Source organism: Ochotona curzoniae, unplaced genomic scaffold (assembly GCF_017591425.1).
Source record: "Ochotona curzoniae isolate NIBS_2020 unplaced genomic scaffold, NIBS_Ocur_1.0 contig_3498, whole genome shotgun sequence".
Taxonomy (NCBI): Eukaryota; Metazoa; Chordata; class Mammalia; order Lagomorpha; family Ochotonidae; genus Ochotona; species Ochotona curzoniae.
This window is the reverse complement of record NW_024465885.1, coordinates 30,242,057-30,262,928: the sequence shown is the minus strand read 5'-3', so window position 1 is coordinate 30,262,928 and position 20,872 is coordinate 30,242,057. Positions and strand designations below refer to the sequence as shown.

At 35.2% G+C, this 20,872-nt stretch overlaps 1 long non-coding RNA gene across 2 annotated transcripts in view; it reads right to left on the bottom strand.

Annotated features, from left to right (window-relative positions):
- LOC121156762 overlaps positions 1–20,872 on the bottom strand; it is a 246,426-nt gene that overhangs the window by 151,405 nt on the left and 74,149 nt on the right. For both annotated transcript variants that reach the window (XR_005883920.1, XR_005883921.1), the window contains exon 2: positions 12,424–12,472. This is a non-coding gene — a long non-coding RNA (uncharacterized LOC121156762). The remainder of the gene's footprint in view (positions 1–12,423; positions 12,473–20,872) is intronic.

Here is a 20,872-nt window from a genome sequence, read left to right as displayed (position 1 = left end):
GGATAGCACTTTCCTAACATAAAAACCAAGTAACACCAACCTTCACATCATAATTCCAGATAAGCTGAAAGTGACTCAAGATACTCAAAGATAAATGCTCTCAAGGCCTCTGATGACCTAAAATGTAGTTAAAGTTCAGCATACTTCAGTGCTCTGAAAATGACACATCTGCTAATGCTCGAAGAATGAAGACTTCACAATGCTGTACCTCATGAGAACTTCATATTCAACAAGATGAAACTTCCTTTATGCTCAGCTATGTAGTTGAGACTTGTCACTCTATCCCTAATGGAACCATGAGGCTCCAACTCCCTAGCTATAAGCCTATAAGGCTACCATTTTCTCTTCATAGTTAAAGGCAATGACTTCTAGTCTGGGTTCTTTTTTAAACCTTTCAAATATATCATCTCCTAGCCAGTCTTTTGTAATTATCATTACATTGCGTTGCATTATTATCTGCTGGCCACTATCTGTTAATGCAGATTTCCATATTCATGCCAACCTTCTGCAGAGCCCTGCTCCACGATGTCTCAGAGATCTCAGAGACCTTGAATGCCTTCTTATCATTTCCAACTCAAGAAATCTTAAACAATCTCTCTTCTAATGACACAAAAACAAAATGTGAGTAAATTTTCTCACTTCTGTATTTCACTAATAATCCTAGTTATCCATCATCAAATTGAATATTTAATTTTGCTTGTCTCTTGCTTAAAGCTAGTGGCATCAAGGTAGTAAAATTGAGAATGCAGAACACAGCAGAGCTGTATGTCATCCCATTGTTCTACCAACTGCTTGTGCAACATTACCTGAACTGTCCAAATCTTAATTAACTCACAGCAAAAAATAACTGAATATACGTTTGCAGAAGTCTGTTAAAGACAATTATACATAAACACATAGACTTTACAGATACTGTATGAAATGATGCCATTATTGCTTTTTGCTTATAAAAGAGAACCTTCTATACCAGAATTGCACATGTTGACAAAAGCCACAATAGCATACAGGAGGGATGCAAACTCAGCTCGTTTGGCTCTTCCAAGGTTGCATTCACCAGATATACTGTCTTCTTGATGATAATAATATTAGACCTAAATTCTGAAAATAAAAAATAAATCTAAACTATGCTTGCTATTTTATCTGCTATTATCAGCAGAAGTAATCACTCCAGTTTATGAATCTTCTACAGAATGTATTTTTGGGCTACAAGAATTAAACACTACTCTTTATTACAGGGTTTCACAAGCCATATCTTATTTTATTGAAGCTGTCTGAGGTTAGGAACAGTGCATAAAATTAATAACATCCAATAAATGTTAGGATAATTATTATATGTCAAGAATGCTGTAATCCATTTCTACATAGTTTATGAATGTACCCATTCTCACAATGTATGCTGCCAGGTTTGACAGCTTTGCCAGAGTTTGTACTCCCAACATTGAGCAGTCGCTGATCCCTCTGAAACCATGAGGCTGTCAGCTTCTCTGCTCTGAACTACCAGGCTCCAGAGCTGTGAGAATGCTCACTCGGAAGCCACCACAACCACGTTGCTGCGGCACCTACACAGCCAGAGCAGAGGTTCTGAATGCTTTGGTAAAGCATACAGCGGCTTTGGATCTCCAATTTCACTTTCCAAGTTCTGAATTTGTGATTCAAATTTATGCCTTATCACATCTGAATGACAAATCTTGAGCTTTATATCCATAGCTAATAGCATCTTCATCACTTTAATTATGTTGTGGCAAATAATAATTGCCACTTATTGGTTAAGTGTCCAGGTACAAGAGTAAGCTATTTTTCTGTCATTGATTCAATCATTCTTAAGAACTGTCTTTCTGTTGCATGAAGTCATAACAGAATTTGGTGTTTCAAGTGTACAATCCAGTAACATTAAGTATAACATATTGTTGAGACATCATCACCATTATTATCTCTACAATTATGCATCATGCAACATTAAAACTCTGCACCTCTTAAACAGTAACACCCATTTTCCTTTCCATCAACCACTGGTAACCATTGTTATAGCTTGCATATTTGATAGTTTGTACATGTAGAATTAAAAAAAAATATATGGTCAGTCAACCCATACCTGGTTGGTAATACTTCATTTCCTCAGAGGCCTACTGTACTGTAGCATGTATCAGAATATGGTTCCTCTGCAGAGAAATGCATGCACCTGATGCTGCCTCTGAGATGCCACTTGGGACACCTGAATTCCACACTTAGGGCAGTTGACTGAAGTCCTTGCTCTTCTACCTCCATCTTTCAGAATCCTGGGAAGTGGCAGATAATGGCTCAACATTTGGGTGTCTACACCCTACAAGAGAGGTCTGTTTGGTTTTCTGAGTTAGACTCTTCTTTGGCAGGCATTTGGGCAGAGGACCAGCAGAAGAGAGATATTTACCTCCCACAGCCTTTCTCTCCCAATTTTTAAGAGACAAAAGAGAGGACTAACATTCCAGAGCATTTATATGCCACATTTTGATTTTCTCTTGAATATTGGGTTTATTTCCATCTTGTAGGCTTGTCAATAATGCTACTACTAACATAGATGTGTAAATATCTTGTTTTCATTTCTTCTCTGTATATACTCAGAATCTTAGTCTTTTTTTTTTTTTGGCAACAACAGATTAGCAGTATTGTATCTTTAGAGGATAGAATTCAGTCATTCTTGGCTCCCTTTTTTTTGTAACATCAGCTTGATTTTTATCACACACTGAAAAAAGTTAATCATTTTTGGTTTTGACTATATTAAGCTGCTCTCACACTGGATGGGTTACATTGCCTCCCAGTCCCTCTAGATACCAACCTGGCAACTTAGTTTTCCACATGATCATAAAAATCATATTCATAATAAAATAACTTTACTGCTTCAATTTTATGTAAAGTAAGATATTTAAATTATTACAATTTTAGGGAAAGGAGAAATTTTCTGAAAGAATCAGAATTTTTTTGACATATTTGCATACATCTAAATGCTTGCAGTATTTTGCATATTTTTCTGCAGTTAAGCAACAATACTTTATAAAAGTAAAATTTAATACATCACAGGCAATACCTCACAGATGTATGTGCTGCTTAATGATATCACTTCAATGCTGAACAAAAATATATTTCCTTTCAATTATAGGATCGATTCCACATAATAAAAAGAAAAAAGTAAATAATACCAACATTTCTTTAATACTATTTTGTTTTCCCCCATCGAACTGAAATTATTTCCAGAATAACTCAGTTTTCTCATTTATTTTATCATTCAATGAAACCTCAACTTTGCATCATTCACAGACTCACCTACCTTTCTTCCTTTTTTTTTTTTTAATAGGCATGTCAGAATCTGAGCTCGGCATGATGACTCAGTAGCTAAATCCTCGCCTAACTTGGACCAGGATCCCATGCGGAAGCCGATTCGTGTCCTGGCTGCTACGTTTCCCATCTAGTTTCCTGCATGTGGCCTGGGAAAGCAATATAGGATCGATTAAAGCCTTGGGAACCTGAACCCTAATAGGAGACCTGGAAGAAGCTCTGGCTCCTGGCTTTGGATCAGCTCAGCTCTGGCCATTGCTACCCATGTGGGTGTCCTGGAAGAAGTTCCTGCCTTCATCCTGGTCCAACCATGGTGATTGCAACTATATATACAACTATATATTTGGAGTGAACCATTGAATGGGAGGTCTCTATATATAACTCTGCCTTTCAAAGAGATAAATTTTTAAAATGTAAAAGTAAAAACAATTTTGAAACTCAATGAGCATATGCAGACCATTCATTTACATTCAAATATGTTGAATCAAGAAGCAAAAAGAAATTAAGTGTACATGTAATAAAAATGTTTTGGGTTCAGTAACATACTGTGTTCCAGGAGAAGTCATATTTTTTTTGTTTAACATTGGTTCTGCACAAAATAAATCTTACAAACACAAGCATCTTCTACTCTCCTTTTATTCTATCCACATGTCTCTAAATTTCCAGTTAGTATATGAATATCATGCTGCAATTTTCAACAGATTGCTTTTATTTTGTGATTCAAAGTCTGGCTTTCCTTTTACTTCCCCAAATGTTAGGGAGTGGGATTCAATGCTGTATGAAGTGACATGGATTATTTCTCACCACTAGATGGCAGTAATGGCAACTCAATAATGCATGCAAAGACAATGCCAGCTTTCCAAAAATGGAGCAATCAATGACTGTATGGGTGAAGGTTTGGATCGTCAGTTCTGATATAGGAGAAATGACTTGTGAAAAATTAGGGAAGACTTTTGCATTGATAACTATTCATTTCTTTTGGCATGCTTTTTAAGATTAGAAATGGTCCTGTCTGCATATCCCTCACCCCTATAACCATAATCACAAATAATGCTCAGTATCCTTTACCCTCATGACTATAATTACAAATAATGCTCAATAATAAAAGATTGGAAATAGAAAAGTGGGTGTTACCATTAATGTCTAAATCATGTCATTATTGCTGCTAACGCCATTATTGTTACTAAATCATGCTATTCTTCCTATTGAGATGGGTTCTCTATAAAAGACCATGAAAATGTTTCTAAATTCACATACAGATGGGTTCAAGACCATGAAAATGTTTCTAAATGCACATATACAAGATAGTCATGGAAAATCATAACTTGGGTTGGCAAAATAGTATATTGTTACTTTCTCCCTAATAACTACTTTAACAGTATCACATGAAAATTCTCTTAAAATGGTAAAGAACAACAGTGAAGAATGAGTTTACAACAACCTGTGCCAGAATGGCATTATGGCTCAATGGCTTAATGGCTAGACCCTCACTTGGCAATCGCCAGGATCCATAGGGTGTACTGCTTCATTTACCACCTAACCCACTTCCTATCCAGCTCCCTGCTTATGGCATGTGAAAGTAGTATAAAGTGGCCCAAAGCCTTGGGATCCTGCATCCGCATGGGAGACCCAGAAGAAGCTCCTGGCTCTTTTCTTTAGATCAGCTCAGCTCTGGCTGTTGCAACTATTTGGAGAGTGAAACAGTGGATGGAAGACCTGCTCCTCCTCTCATTAAATCTGATCTGCTTTTCCAATAAAATAAATATTTAAAAAATGCAAGCTATATTTTCTTGATTAATGGAGCAGAAATAGGATTCTTAAGTTTTATCGAAGAAATTAGTCCCTGATCATATCCTTGATAAAGTAGTTGATCTGCATTTGGCTAGTAGCTTAGAATGAAAAATACTTATACTTCAGCTCTTGATTTACACAAAGCTAACACTGTTGCTCCCGAATCCAAAGGTTGCCTTACATCTCCTAGAGGAGACTCCCTCAAGTCTTCAAACACTCTTTTGCACTGTCCCATTGACTTCATGTATCAGCTAATTTTTCAACCTCTTTTTCCCTATTGGGCACCAATGTCTAGGTTGCCTGCCGGGGCCTAATCTAGCAACCAAACAATGTCAACTTATATTATTAGAAACAAATACATAATTTCTGCTCACACAATCTCACAACTTCTAGATATTGGATAGGCTACATTTACCCACTTTGTCACAGGATAGAAAGGCATGCAAAGAGACTTACACAGTGAAACAAAATAGAAAAAGCCAAGCCAATAGACCTCTACAGTGAAAAGTTTCAGAAGCAATTCTGTGCTAGGCCAATGACAAGCAACCTTGAATCTACAGGTTTGTCTCTGGGATCTCATTTCGGTTCAGATACTACCACATTGCTTTTATAAGAAATAATTATTTAATTTTAAGGCCACTCCAGAAAGATGTGTTTGGCTGTACAAGTATGTTATATTAATAGTGACATACACTTTGAAGGTGTTTGACAAATGTCAAACTAATTTTAAAATACGATTTATATCTAAAATGAAAATTATAATACTAATCTTAGCACATAATATTTACTAGAATGTTGTATGAGAATTCAATTATATCAACCTGAATTTTGTCATTAAGATTGTTTAAGATTTGTCTGTAGCTATACAAATCAATATATCATTGCTAAAATGTAAAAATACATGGTATTTTTTTATATTTCAGACTATTACTAATCTCTTTTGTGATTGTAAAGGTAGCTTACATGATTTTTCTAATATAATGAAAAATGAGAATTATGTTGAAATTATCCAGGGTCTATAGGAAATGGGTGAATGGGCTACTTTATCTGCACAAATATTTTTCCATTATTTTTCCATTACCTTAAAGTTCTGTTTTCTTTGTTCCCATCTCAAAATAACATATTTTGAAGTATCAACTTGTATTTGAACTCAAGTTATAATTTGTGCTTTTCATTACACTGTCAGACTAAAACGCAAAAGTTCATAAAACCTGCTCAGAATAAAATCATATGATAACCATGAAAACACTACATAAAACCAATTTATAAATCGCATAAGCCTTTCCCAAAGAATGCACTCCTTTGGAAAGTAAATGGGCTGACAGTGATTCAAAAAACTTAAAAACTATTTTCTTATTTTTCTGAAATGTTCCCTTTCGAAAACAACACAATTACATGCTAACGCATGATTTTGTTTGTTTGTGTACTTTTAATGCCTTCCCTCTGTCTCCCACCTACCCTCACTAAAATGAAATAGACATGTTGATCAGTGGTTACTCTACCCCTTGGAGGAGTGCCAGAGCATATACAATGGATAAGAAATAACAAACCAAACTGAGTCATCAGTGTTGATTTTTCTACATTTTATATATGTCCAGGGCTAATCTATGTGTCCACACTGGTTACTCCAAATCAAGAGTCACAACACGCAGCCAACACACATCTACCCACAGACTTTTAAACACTTGTGAAGGCTAAAGTGATGGCCTATTTTATAAGTTAAGATCACAGATATAGACGCTATATCTCATAACGGATGTCCACTTTCTGATCTACTTCCTATCAAAGCCAATCCAGCAGGCAAAGGTGATGACTCAAGAATCAGGTCCTGGCCACGCATGTAGGAGACCTGGGTGGTGCTCCCTGCTCCTCACTTCAACCCTCTCCATGTGCTGTGGTGAGCATTTGCAGAGTGAACCAGAAGGTTGCAAGCTGTATCAGGTACTCCAGTTCTCTTTCAAAGAAATGAAAATGCATGCCTAAAAATTAGAGTAAAATCTCTCTCTCTCTCTCTCTCTCTCTCTCTCTCTCTCTCTCCCTTCCTCCTTCCCTTCCTCCTTCCCTTCCTCCCTCCCTCATTTTCTCTCTTACATACACACACATGACATGTCAAATAAATAGACACATTTTTGACAATAATTTAAATAGAGGTTGGAGCCATGGCATAGTGTGATAATTTGCTAACTGAGGCACCAGCACTCCATATGGGCATATACTCTAGTTCTGGCCATTCCACATTTTTTTTTTTGCTGTTTTTTTTTTTTTTCAATTGGAAAGTCAGATTTACAGAAAGGAGACAGAGATCATTAGATCTTCCTTCTGCTGGTTCATTCCCCAAATGGCCACAATCTGAAGCCAAGAGCCTCCTCCATGTCTCCCATGTTAATTCAGGGTTCCAAGGTTTTGGGCCATCTTCTACTGCTTTCCTAGGCAACAAGAAGGAAGCTGGATGGGAAACCAAGCAGTCAGGACAAATAATAGCACCCGCATTGAATCCTGACACTTGCAAGATGAGGATTTAGCCATCCTGCCAGGTGCTGTTCCACTTCTGATCAAAATCCCTGCTTATGACTTTGGAAAGCCGTGGAGGATGGTTCAAGTCCTTGGGCCCCTTAGCACAGAGGAGACCTGGAGGAAGCTCATGGCTACAGAGGCTACTGAGCCATTTGGGGTGTGAACCACTGAATGAAAGATACCATCTCTCTCTCTGTCTGTCTCTTTTCCCTCTTCTTTGTATAACCCTGACTTTCACATCAAAATAAATAAATCAGGTCCAAAGTCCTCACTTTGATAGCACCGGTATTCCATATGGGTGCCAGTCTAATCTTGGCGGCCCCATCTCCCATCCGGCTCCCTGCATGTAGCCTGGGGAAGCAGTAGAGGACAACCCAAGGCTTTTGGACCCTGCAGCCATGTGGGAGACCTGGAAGAGGTTCTGGGTTTCTGGCTTCAAATTGGTGTAGCTCCAGTCATTGCAGTCGCTTGGGGACGGAAGATCTTCCTCTCTGTCTCTTCTACTCTTTGTATATCTGACTTTCCACTAAAAATACATAAAGCTTTACAAAATAGATAAATCATAAAAAATATTAAATAAGCTGTCAGCATTGTGATGTGGTAAGTTAAGTATTAGTTCAAATCTTGGCTATTCTGCCTCGTATCCAGATTCCTTCTGAAGTGCCTGGGAAGGCAGTGGAAGATGGACCCTCTTCACCCATTTGGGAAACCAGGATGGGGTTTCTGGTTCCTGGTTCTTAGCTGGCCTAGTCATAGCTGTTGATGCCATTTGGGGAATGAACCACAGTATGGAAGATGTCTCTCCATGTCTCTCTTGTCTGTATCTTTCCATGTCTCTCTGTAATTTAGTTTCATATTACATATATATCATATATATATATGTGTGTGTGTGTTGATCCATGTCATTGTAAAGAAAATTGCTAATCATAATTTTATAACATACAATTATTTGTTCTTTATATTTTTTTATATATATTATTTTGAATTCTGAATTATTTGGTACAATATCATATAGGCTGGGATTCTCCCCAAACTCCGACCCTCGACAGATTTTCCCCATTTTACTACAATAGTGTAGTCCTTCATAAGGAATCATAATTCTATTACTCCCTTATTTAAGTGCACCCTGACAATGTTGGCACAGACAATGCCAAGCAGTCCAGCATCTCATTGTCTACACATGTCCAACATTTTCATTAGAAATCTATCTTTCATCCAAAAGCAGGGATGCATGTTCCATTATTCCCCCACATCTGTATATGATAGACCCCAGTAATCCATCACTATATATGTCCATAATTGAGAAGCCATGAAACCAGGTCAACAATTGGTATGAGTTAGAACAGCCACAACAATAATAACAACAACAAATTACAGCACCTAAATCTACACCGAAAAACCATCAAACTACTAAAGGAAATCATCGGAAGCACTCTCCAAGATATAAGAACAGGGAAGTGCTTCTTAGAAAAGATGCCAAAAGCAAAGGTAACCAAAACCAAAATGAGCAAACGGGACTATATCAAACTAAAAAGCTTCTGTACAGCAAAGGAAACAGTTAACAAAGTGAAACAACCAACAGAATGGGAGAAAATTTTTGCACACTACATAAATGATAGGAAATTGATATCCAGGATTTACAGAGTTTCAGAAACCCAGGGACAGAAAAAATAAAAACAAAACAAAACAAAAAACCCTGTAACAAAATGGGCAAAGGAAATGAATAGACATTTTTCAAAAGAACAGATTCAAATGGCTAGCAGACAAATGAAAAGATGCTTAGGCTCCTTAGCCATCAAAGAGACACAAATGAAAACCACGTTGAGGTACCAACTAATTCCAGTGAGACTGGCCTACATTCAGAACTCAACTAACAACACTTGCTGGCGTGGATGTGGGGAGAAAGGAACCTTCCTTCACTGCTGGTGGGAGTGTAGGCTACTACAACCACCACGGAAATCAGTATAGAGAATGCTTGGAGAATTGCAAATAAACCTTCCATATTCCCAAGCTATCCCACTCCTAGGAACATATCCAATAGAAGTGAAATCTACATATGAGAAGGGGATCTGTAATCCTATATTTGCAGCAGCACAATTTACAATACCAAAGACATGGAAACAATCCAGATGTGCATCCAAGGGAGAGTGGTTAAAGAAACTGGAACATCTAATCCATGGAATATTATTCAGCTATTAAGAAGAATGAAATTATACCATTTACAATTAGGTGATCTAAACTAGAGACCATTATGCTCAGTGAAATGAGTAAATCACAAAATAATAAATACCATATGTTCTCTCTTATATAAGGAGACCAACATGGAAAGTGTAACTTCAATAATCCAATCCAGAGTGTTTTTTGGTTGTCGGTTAGCTTTTTTGGCTGTATCCCATATGTTTTGATGTTTTTTATTTGAGTTTTGTTTATTCCAATAATTTTCTCTTGTTGAATTCATCACTGGCTCATAGATTACACAGTGCCATCATTTTTTCCAAGAGATTTTTGCATTTGCTTTTTGTCATTCATGTGTTGGTTACTCAGTGGCATCTTTTTTTCATGGTGCTATAATTTGTTGCTGATATTACTTGTTCTTATTTTACACATTTATTTTCCATAAATTATGTTTATTGTAGTAAATTTATAGTTTGTTTCTGCTCTCTTCACTGTACATAATATTAATCTAAAGAGAAACCTAAATACTTTAAGTCATTGGTAGAAGATAAGCAAATTTATTCTGGAATTCCTTCTTAAACACCTGATTATACAATGCACTTTTTACCACTGAGTGTGATGTCTGAAGAATGCAATGTAGACCCCACTTTATAATAGAGAATCCTGTATTTTGCAATGGGCACTGGGCATCTCCAGGCTGAGTTCTACTAGAATCATGAGAGAATACTCCCTACTAAATTACAATCACTCCACATAGCTTGATGCCTCTCTTTAGGAGAAACATAACAATAATTTTCACAGGATTATCAGGTCTAGAGTTAAAACATCATTGAGATTATAACCTTATATCATAATTCATTTGATAAAAAATACCAAAAAGCTAGATATTTTTTCATGATTATTTTCTTTATTGAAATGTATGAAGCCATATTAAGAAATACTATCGCCCTAACCAGATACCCATGAAAACAAGCTGAAGAACCATATGTTGGACAGTTAATGTTTAAAAACAAATTGCATGACCAAAAGCAAACTTCCTTCCCAATAAATAAGACACACAAGGGCAGGCACTTTGAAAGCATGGAGAAGTTCTAATGATGAGGTGGTTAGCACAGACCACACTCTGACGCTGGCGGCCTCCAGGAGGTTGATGAGGGATGCAGGAAATAATTAGGACCTTTCTCCTTGCATAAGTGTCTGTTTTCAGTTTTACACTGTATTCCATTAACAATTATGTATCTAGGTAATTATATGTGTTTAAACATTGACATATACTTATATAATTTACTTATATATACTTACATGATTTATTTAAATGTTGCTATATAACATGCAATTACATAGCAATAAAATGTATAATGACATATTATTATATGCCTATTTAATTTGTGTCTAAATTTGCCAATTGTTTTTAATTTAAAATTGCTTTTCTGCTTTATTTCAAAAGCTATCATTTTAGAAAAATCATTTTTTTTCCCCAGACTTCATTTTGAATGGAAGGGAAAACAGAGAGAGAGTGGTAGTTAGACATCTCCCATTCACAGATTCACTGCCCAAACACCCAAACAGCTTGGGTTAGGCCAAGCTGAAGCAAAAAACCAAGAGCTTGAACCCGCATCTCCCAACTATTGGAGCCATTGCCTGCTGCCTCCCATGGGGATATTAGCAGGAGGCTGGAAACAGCAGCAGGGCTTGGACTTGAAGTAGCCACTTGGTTATGGAACGTAGGTGTCCCAAGTGCATCTCAACCCCTACACCAATCACTCTCCAGACCGGGGGTTGTCCTTATGTGTACTCTTCTCTGAGCAACGTTTCGGGACTAAGTTTAATATGTAATACTACACCTTTATATATTAACTTTCAGAGAGGATGCTCTGCTTAAATTATTACATTAAAGTACTAGATAGTAAATTGACGAAATTAATATAGGAAATCATTCTAATGAATAATGGAAAAAGTATAGCTTTTCCCATCACTATATTAGCTATAATGCATAGAAAATGTCTGGCAGACTAAAACCTTTAATTATAACTAATTAAACTAATTATAACTAACATTCATGTTAACAATCATGGTTTTGAAATGACTATGATATTGAAATACAAGACACAAGTGTATTACATCAAAAAAGTAGCTTTCATACTTATTTGGTTTAATAGATGTCCTAACTGACTAGCTTTAAATTCAGCATAAATGTTACTATTTTCAGCATAGTAAAAATAGAATTCATTCATGTGACTATATTAACATTTAATTCATAAAAAATATCTGAAAAGGAAAGATACTTTATTACAAAAATTATGTTTACTTTATATAGAATTAATACATTTCTCTTTTTTTCATGATACACATTTGAAAATGAAAAGTAATGGACAAAAGGAACATTAAATTAGAAGGAATCTTCTTTAGTTGACTTTTCTAATAAATCTGACTTAAATCTGTTAAACGAACAAACTATTTAATAGCAGAGTTCAGTAAAACATATTTTGCTATCCTGTAAATAGTTTAAGTTCTAGGGGCTCCACTCGTATTCTAGGCCCTACACTGTCATAAAAACATAGAAGGGTAAACTATCATCAAATCAGTATGATGTGTAACAGTGTAATACTAAAATTAAATGATTTGAAAACTTACTGTTCATTTAGGTCTGTCTCCTTGAAGTGCAATTTTAATGATCAACAACCTGAAAGGAAAATCAACAAAATTAAATGAAGAAATTAAATTAAAATGATTGCATGTTATATGAGGTAAAAATATCCAAATTGCCTGTTTCACATTTATTTCCCTCAAAATTCTAAAACTGACTTATCTATATTAAATCAGGATAACAAGCTTCACCTTCAGGATTTAACAGACGAAATCAACTACCTTGTGATTAAAATAATAATCCTCTTGGATTACCAAAAATACTGTAGAACAGCACAAACACCTTTTACTGTGGGTCTGTTTTCTTAGTCTGAATATATCACTCTTGAGCATCACAATTCACAGTGGAATTAACAAACTCAAGAAAAGATCTCACCCACAGCAAAGGTCCTGTGGATGCAGAAATCACAGTCACAACTGTTCTAACTTACAAATTACCAAAAATATTTTGCAGTAGATTGTCAAAGAGCAAGCACACATAAAAATCACTTATCAGTTTGTATAAAATCCATAAATTTATAAACTTTTAAAATCAAAATATTATTAGTGAAATGCTTTTAAAAGGTTTATTTTGGATTAAAATGGCAAATGTATCATCAAAGGAAGTCTAGCTTCTAAAATGATAATAATTGAGCACCTATTCCAAGTGTTTTAGGAGTATTTACAATAAATCATACTTTACATGCTCTGTTTACAGTTTGTTTCCAACTTGGTGTCATAATCGTACAGACATTATTTAACCATAACTGTAAGCAAAAGAATCTGAAATGAGATGAGGATTTTGGAAAACATGCTTCTTGATGGAGTTTAACAAATCATATTTCACTTTGTGTAAAGCTACAAATATTAACAAAAATGATTGATGAGCTACTACAGTTTTTCAAACAGCAGAATATTCATGTAGGCAGGAGAAGGAATATTTTCCTCTGTTGACCTAGTTACCTCAGTGTTGGCAAAACTTTTGGAAACTAAAACATTCTGGAAGGCTATTGATATTCTCCTCTTCAGGCCAAGAATATGCAGAAAGAGGAAAGCAGAATTAAAAATTATTAAGCAATGTTTCCAGGTTTTTGTGTTGAATTGGTGTAACCTACTTTTTTAATACACAACAACCAGTTACAATTGTTATGACACATTTGAGTATTTACATATTTATTTTAAAAAAAAATGTAGTTATCTCCTCATCCAGTAGTGAAGTAAGTTATGCAGATATAAAAAACAATGTCAACCAATACACCTCATAAATTTATTTTTAGTTAGGTCAGTGGTTTATCAATTTTTGTTCCTTTTCTCAGACATGAATTTCACTGATGTTTGGTTTCCATTTTGTTTATTCCTTCTCTAATTTTAGTTATTTCCTTCCTCCCACAAATTTTGAGTTTCACTTTTTCTTATTTTTGTGGGTCCTTGAGATGTTATTTATTTGAGGCATTTTTAACTTCTTGATATAGCCATTAATTGATATGAATGCTTCTCCCAAAATCCAAAAATGAGAAATGATGAGGATGTGGTGAAAAGGTACACAAGCACTTTTGGTGGTAATGTAAACGGCCATATCCATTATGGAAGACAGGATGGAAATTCCTCAGATATCTGAAAATACATCTACTATATGATCCACCCATCCCACCCCTACAAGTTTACCCAAAGGAAGTGAAATCAGCACATGAAAGAGATATATCCAACCCAACGTTGTTTATTTTATTACACCTTAATTCTCAATGACTTAGATATGGACTCTACCCAGATATCCATCAAGTTATGATTGGATAAAAAATGGTTTGTGTACATTACAGAACACTACTCAGTGATAAATGCAAGTAAAACCTCATACTCTGCAATAAATGAATGCATCTAGAACCACTAAGCTTAGTGGAACAATCCTCTCCCCCAAATACAAATATGATATGTTCTCTCTAATATGCAGCATTTAATATCTTCTACAAAAATATAGATGAACTAAACAAACATCTTGAGATATTTATACTTTTGTGGAACTGTGGTCTTTCTATTTTTTTTGCATTTGTTGAATACTATGATTAGTGGCATATAGTTAAGCCTGTGATTACAGAATGAACTGAAATTATATTCTTGGAAAAATTAAATAGAAATAAAAGGGAGGAAATTTGAGGCAAGAAAAAAGGGAAGAATTATAATCACCTTCTTAGAATTGTATCTGTGAGATTCATGGAATTTGTCCTCCTTGTAATGATTTTTTTTAAAAAATTGTGTACCAATACATAAGACTTTATTAAATTGAATAATGTAAGTTTCTGCTCAATTTTATTGTTTTTGTCCCTCCGACACAAAAAGACAATAAATAATAGAGAATGAAAACCCAGTTTGCATCTGTGACACACATTAAGACTCTTTAGTAGGTAGGATCTGAAGTATGTAATTTGCCTTTAATTTGCAGTAGAACGGGTTAGTTATAGTTTGAAAAAAATCTATTACGGGATCCATTGCCTGCATTGGCTAAGAAACTGAAGTTCCCAATCAATCACATTTACACCCCAAGCACAACAATGACAAATGTATCAGTTTTGCAAACATCATTCTTTGAGACACATGGTAATTTACAAAATATTTTTTTTCCAAATTTTTATTGATGAAACAAATGGTGGTTGCGATGTGACTGTATGGAAAATCTTGGCAACCATCTCCTCTTTGTGTGAACAATGTGTTAGGATCCCAGGGTAACGTTCTGGCATATTTAAAGTGGTATCCTGCACCCTAGACTTGTGGCCTAATCCCCACTACACAGAGACTATAATTACTCATTTACCCACAGGAAGGCTCACTGCCCCAGAACACACCTGCACCTCTCTGCCTTGACTCTCCCACACAGAGTGCAGAATGACCTGCCTAAAAAGATTGAGAAGACTACCTCTGGATTACTGATTTAGCCCATTTGATTTGTACTTGACTACTACTAAAAATGCCTATCCTCACAGAAATGGGTCTGCAACCTTTTGTTTTGTTTCATTATTTATTTTCTTTCATTTAAAAAATAACTGTGTGCTACTATTGTCTACCAGTGGGAAGACACAGTTTATTTATGCTGGCAACTATAGAGGAAAGGGAATACACAGACCTAGTGCTTTATTTTTTTTAAGTTTGTGTATATTCATTTTCTTCATGAAAAGAAAGTGATTAAAAGAGAACATGAGTGAGAGTGAGTAAGAGAGAGAGAGAGAGAAAGAGAGAACTCCCACTGTGGTTCACTTCCTAACTGCCTTTAACAGCTGAAGTGGGTCATGGCCAAAATCTAGATTTGGGAACATAATGTGGGTCTCCCAAGTGAGTAGCAAGAACCCAGTTTGTGGAATTATCAATATAAATTTCCAGGGTCTGCATTGCCCTAAATCTGGAGTCAAAAGCTATAAGGCGGCTACCAGCCAAACCCAGACACTTTAACGTGGGATGCGAGTCTCAACCTCTATGGAAAATCCTGTTCCTGTTTTTATTTTTTAAATCAAGTCATCTGGTAATGAAGTCTATTTTTGCACCAACTTTTTGAAGTATGCTCAACTATGCATGGCACTTGAATAAATAACACGTAATCAGTAAACTCTACACTGAACCTCAGAGATGAAAAAATAAAATGGCATTCATTCTAATGCATTCCATTGCTTGTGTTTCCTATCACACCCTTAATCATCTGATATTTATAGTCCTAGACAGATAAGTATCTATTCATGTCTGTCTCCTTAGGGGTACACTCATTGGATCACAGCTATATTCTCAGTTCCTGTGACAGTTTCTGTCAGACAATGAACTAATAAAGTTATATTGATGAAAGAGACATACACTGTATAAAAAAACTACGAAGGTAATTCTAGGTAATGAAAAGTGATACAAAGCAAATAAAAGAGAATAGGGCATGAGTCATGAGGGGCAGGACGCAGTGGTGGGAGTGAGCGACTCAAGAGATGATGTTTAAGGTCAGAAGAATGATGTAATTTGCACAGTCTGCACATGAATAAAAAACATTACTGGGTGAAAGAATAGCATGCCTGGAAGATGACTGTGAGGTTTTAAAAAGAAAGCATCAAATAAATTGCTGCTTAGATATCTTCTTGAAGCACCTACTGAGTCCTAAAATGATGCAGGCAAAATGATATTTCATTTTAAGGAGATGGAATAGACAGAAAGCATTTCTCCTTTAATTTTCCATTTCAGAGGAAATAAAAGGTCAGGAAATTCCAAGGAGAAACACATTCATATGGGTCTTAACCCTTTCAAAAGTTAAATTCATTTCCATAATGTCTTTTACTATATTTGGTAGATTTCATCATTCCTATTAGAAGAAGACCTGGAGAAGGATTTTTTTTTTTTAAGTCAAAGGTTAGAAAGCTAAGGAACAATGCTGGCAGCCAGTTGTCCTGATAGCTCATTACCTCATGGTCATAAAGGTCTGTAGCCTGGATGAAAATTGTCATTCTTTTACCTGGAGGTTTCAATCTTCCCTGACTGAATGGCAGCTCTAACAGTTGCTTTATATTTAAATTCCATAGACTAATACTACAGGTTAGCTTTAACTGTATGGCAGGAAGGCTAACAGTGATTCTAACTTTCAAAGGTTCATTAATGTCTCCCTGCTGACATCCGGGGCCAAGGAAGTACAACTGAAATGGTAGTTTCCAGGTTAACTTCATACAATTGTGAGATCTTTTCGTCCACACCTAACAGTATACTCCAGTCACTCAAGATAGACCAAATCCAAGAAGACAGCAATTTGTTCCACCATAATCTCCACATTTGCTCCCTTAACCGTCTTGCACTTTTCAATCATGTATCCTCCATACCCTCACCTCTGTTGTGATTTCCTTCTTTCAATCCTTTGTAACAAAAATATTCATATGCTGGCAAGTGTTGTAGATATTTGAGAACTATTAAATGCTCACTCCCCATGTAAAATATAAGTGACTTGAAAAATAAAGCAGTGCCTTTTGTACCATCTTTAAATTTGTATATATATATATATATATTTTTTTTTTGCAGATAATTCGCCATTATTAGGAAGTTGTAGTTATCTATAGAATTAAATCCAATTGAGTCAAAGAAAACAAATACGGCCTGATTTGAAACTCGGTGCTTCTAAAACTCTATTGTAGGATGAAGGAAAGGATCTGGCAGCTACAGAACAGTCACTAAAACCAATTAATTTAATGATTTGAGGCAATGAAAAAAAGTGAAAGCAAATGGAAGGAGTCAGCTGTATCAGCAACATCTGGTGTAATGGCTTGGGCACAGGCGGAAAAAATAATGTCCATTGAATGAATAAATGAATTAAAGAGCAACAAGAAGATGATAAAAGAAATTTTAAAAAATGTTAGAAAAGAATCTTAAAACTGGGTTGGTCAATCATTTTAAGCTAAATACAGAGTTCAACAGAAATAAAGTCATTGACATGAGACATACAAGAATGAGAGGAAATATCTACACGTGTATTGCCTTCTCATCCTTTTGTGTGAAACAATTTAGCTAATTATTTCCACTTGAAGTACAGAAGTGATCAATGAGTAGGCAACAGGAACAATATTCATCCCAGATTATTAGAGGGATCAGGAAGTTTGGGTCTCCAGGTTAAAAACAGAATCCAGGACAATAATAATGTGAACCCAAGTCTCCAAACTGACATTCAGTAATAACAGATCAGTTTTATTATTGCTCTTTGGAAAGGTTTAGAAATGCAGAACATCAGACTCAACCGCAAAGGCCTGAATATCAACATCTCTATGTTCCTCCAGTGTATACTCTACTGCTTAACTATTACAAAACTGGAAACAAATCTGTGTGTATAAATATGCATGTGTATGCACCCTGAGTATTTTTAAAGTTCATGGAGAAAGCACATGATTGTCTATAGCCCTTCTTTGATCTGCCAGTAAACTAAGGTCTTTTCACTTCTGAATTGTCAAATTATTAGGTAGAGTTAAGCCTTTTACTGCGATGCATATTTAAAATATATTATCCCAAAAACTAAAAAAGAAAAAAAAAGACTCCACGAAAAAGGGAAGAAAGGAGAATGAGAGGGAATGATAAATGATAAAAGGATCATTATTATGTTCTTAGAATTAAATCTGCAAATCACATTGAATCAGTTAAAAGTTAATACAAATATAAAAAATAGGACATAGAAAAAGAAAAAAAAACTATGCATGGGTTTCAAAATCCTCCAAGCCAGAACATATTTATAATTTCATTCTATTCTACGTGCATGTTTTGAAGAACCGTATACCTCCTCATGTGACACTGGGAAAAGCTCCACAGAGAAATGCTATCTTAATTTAATTGAGGATTTCTATAAATAACATTTCTATATGACATAAACATTAAAAATAATACCTAAACTACATGGTAATAATACCTAAACTACTTGGTAATAATTACATAGTAAATACAAATTGGAAATGGACACAGTTTCAGTTCACAGTTATAGCCCTTTAAAAATAGTAGTGTCATGAAGCTCTTTTGAATTAAAGCAATATGGAACAATCTGTTGGGAGTATGTGCAGTTGGTTTCAATCATTCCTCTGGGAAAAAGAGTACCAGAGGGAATACAAACTAATATAACAGGCACAATAGTTGGCATCCATCTGTAAAAATAAAGTATTGAGAGATAGTTACTTTAACACATGTTAACATTAGGGGGTCTGTATACACACAGACATCTAACGACTAAGAAGAATGGATTTGACATCCAACAAAAAATATGCAGGCTGTATACATTAACTAAGGAGAATTGCTTTAGGTAATATTATGTGTGTAATGATAAATATGTATTTTTTAAAACAGTAAGATGGAACTTCCTCAGATTAAAGAATTTGGAAGATCATTCTTCTTAACAGAAGGCAGAAAGATTATGTTTAGTTTGTATTTTCTAAGGTCCAGAGAATGCATTTTTTAAATTTATAATTAAAAATTTTCAAACTTGGGAAATGGCATGAAGTATATATAAGAACTCTTTGCAATATGATGCCATAATTGTTTCATATATTTAGAAATATTCGGGAGAGAAAAGGACATTAAACAATCCAGAACAGTGTTCCATACTCAGTTATCACAACTTCCCAGTGTTGAGAATTTAGGCCCATGTGTAAGAAATTTTCCCCTTTCCTGTATTTTTTTCACTCTTAGTAAAAGTATAAAGGAAATAAAAGAAAAACGAAGGTGTGTGTAAGAATATTAAGGAGGGAAGGCAGACAGGAAAGATAGTCCAAAGAGCAGGACATACTTCAAAAAGGGAAAGTATCTTACATCTGGAAACACATACTGATTGTTGTAGATAAAATATTTTACAAATATTTTGAAATCAAAAGATTTTTTTAAAAATACTAAAGGGGGTATTTTTATTTAATTGACTTATTAATTCAGATTTTCCATCAGCAACAAAAGATATTTTCATCAAATAGATAATTTTAAAACCTTTATGGTTAAGCATTTTGTATTTGCAATGTAATAATTTCAAATTTTTGAAGCATTATTTGAAAGAAAATTTCCACGGTCCCTGGCATATGACAGGGAATTTTTCAGTGTGTGATTCTGTATATATTCCCATTACAGCTGACATAATAAAACAAAGTATTTTACAATTTTGCATTGTGTTTAGCATTTCCAGAAGTATTATGGATCATAAAATTAACTTCATTGCTAAGAATTTTCCAATACTTGCATAAAATGGGGTCAGCAAAGTATCCATGAAAAATGCATGCTATAGAAGGACTAAGCATTAATTTCACCATATATTGATATATATTTACAATATATAAAAATATATATAATATTTGTTTTAATTTACTTTTCCATAAACACATAAACATTTCGATTTTTCTGTTTTATTGTTTGTTCTGTGAGAGAGCGAGCACTGCCATGCACTATTCATGCACTATGCCTCACCACACATGTCAGCAATGGACACAGCTCAGTTGAGGAAGAGCCAGATGCTGTGAATGGCATCCAAATCTCCCCACTGAGTAGCAGGAATTCATTCATTTGAGACATTACAGCTGCATTCTAGGGTCTGTATTGGGTAGCTGGAGTTAAACCCAGGTATTCCTAATTGGGATGAAGGCAATTTAAGATGTAAACTAACCACATGCTGCTACCTCAGGAACTTCTGGAAGCACCCTCACATCATTGTATTGAAATGATGCTGTTTTCAACAACAAGACTACTCCAACCTGAATTCAAACACATATTTCCACACATACATTGTCATCAAAGCTGAATGCCTATATGAATTTCTAGCAGGCCCATACAATGGCTCAACTAGTCAAATCCTCACTGTACATCTGCCAGGATACCATATGAGCACCTGTTCATGTCCTTGCTGCCCCACTTCCCTCCAACTCTCTGCTTGTGGCCTGGGAAAATAGTAGAGGATGATGCAAGGCCTTGGGCCCTGTACTCCTGTGGGAGATCTGGAAGAAAC